The sequence below is a fragment of the Pinus tabuliformis genome, chromosome 5_2, assembly GCF_031772625.1.
Source record: "Pinus tabuliformis cultivar Carrire ecotype Pingquan chromosome 5_2, CPIR1, whole genome shotgun sequence".
Lineage (NCBI taxonomy): Eukaryota > Viridiplantae > Streptophyta > Pinopsida > Pinales > Pinaceae > Pinus > Pinus tabuliformis.
The window spans coordinates 641,623,664-641,625,740 of NC_142306.1; positions in this window are offsets into that span (position 1 = coordinate 641,623,664).

Genomic DNA, 2,077 nt, shown 5'->3' on the forward strand with positions numbered 1-2,077 from the left:
GACATATTGACAGTCGAGATTGGGGTGCATAAAGTATTGAGGTGACGCAATAGTCGTTGGATCATGAGACAGATAAACGGTGGAGATTAGAGCACATAAAGTAGGTGGAATACTTCGCGTGTGATCCTTGTTGGATAAATGAATGAATCGAACAGTGATTGGTCAGGTTTGTTGTGGATCGGATGGTGAGAAAACGATGCATGAAGAACGTGTTGAAGGAGGTTTCCAATGAAAAGGACAGAAAAACCGGTGAGGGTGAGGGTGGACTGAGAGTGAGGGAAAATGATGATAATGAAATGAAACAAGTAACTCCATCAAACAACAAACTCCAAATCTCTTGCAATAACTAGAAACCTGTGTTTTTGGGGTTGCGGAAGGGTCTCTTCCTCAAGTCATGGTCCTAGAGGAGGAGGTGAGGCCAAGACACCTGCGCACAACCTTATGGTGATCTTCTTCTCCTAGCTAACCTGCTAATTGAAAAAAACACAAATGGAAGTAAACTATAGCACAATCGATCTAATCTACACTATTGTAATGGGAATGCAGCTACTTAATCAAATGAATAGAAAACCAGGAAGCGATGCTATACTACTGTAATGGAAATGTAGCTACTTAAGAAAATGAACAGAAACCAGGAAGCTACTTAAGCAAATTAACAGAACCAAAAATCTATGCTAGCATACATGTATAATAAAGAGGAGCTTTGGCTGCTCGGTTTGGGCCCTAACCCAAGGGCTTCAACCCTCCAAGTTAACTCAGTTCTGGCTCAAAATAGAACTCATCTTTATTATTAAAACCATGGATTACATAACAAACTATCACAAGTCTTGCAGCTCAAAAATAAAGTAAATTTTTACAATAAGAATCTGAATCCTACTGAGGTCCTAAGCCTCTCTACTTATACATCTGAAGTCTCGAATGACTTCCTTCCCATTAGGGAGGCTTGGCTCCCCACTCAAGATAAACTAGTTTCTATCACTTTGACTTGCTTGGCTGTCTTTTAGTTCTCAGGATTTGGCTATTTGCACTCCGAGCTAATGGAGGAATATTCAAATGGAGAGGTAGTAAATGAGGAGGATTTACCTCCTATAATTACTCTCCCTTGTCCCATTCGAGTTTTGAGTAAGGTATTTGCCATATTTCCTTGCTTTTATACTTTATTCCTACATTTTTCCTTGCTTTTATCCTTTATTCTTGCGTTACATGCACATTAGACCACAAAGCAAAATATCCAACTCTAACTCATCTCATAAACAAAATATAATCAAAAGTATGCAATAAGTTGTCAGAATAGTTGGTTTGACTAAGCTAGGAGGTGAATTAAGGCCGATTAAGGCCCATATAATTACCCAATGATGAGCCTTATCGACACCCCCCTACTGAAGGTGTTGCTCATCCTCTGAGCAACTTATTCAATGTCCATGTCCTTCATGGCTCGGGTAACCTCTCTGACATCCCATGCTTCTGCTCTGGTCTCTTCTTCTTGTTTATAGAAACCTTATTTCCTTTCTACTTCTTCCCACTACCTCTTTTCCTATCCTTCTTTTCTCCCTTCTAGCATCCCTAAGAGTAGTGGTGGATTGAGTTTTAGGCCTATCCAATTGACCTTCAACCTTTGCATTGATTTCTTATACATAGGTGTCCTATTGAGTGCCTCTCTCAACCTTTGAGGGGAGTGATATTCTCTTATCTTCAAGCTGTGTGGCAGTGTTTTCCATCTCCTTTAGTAGGCATGTATATTATCATCTCTTAGCAGCCTAAACATATCCTCAAAATTTGAAATTTCTTGCTCTTGGGCAGCAAGATATCTAGGTGCTAGCAAAGGATCATTTGCAATTAGATTGTGGGTGCTAACTAGGGCCATGGGATTTGATTGTTCAACTCTAATGAAAAGAGGTTCATTTTGCTCTCTGTCTAATATTATTTTCATCTATGTAGCCCTTTACTTCTCATGGCTCATCGATGATGCCAAAGCCATTAATTGTAGATCTCCTAGCTCTACATTAGGGTCCAAATATTCATGTCTATGAGGGCCATATTGTGTAAGTAAAAATCAACCATTTTGACCCTATAATCT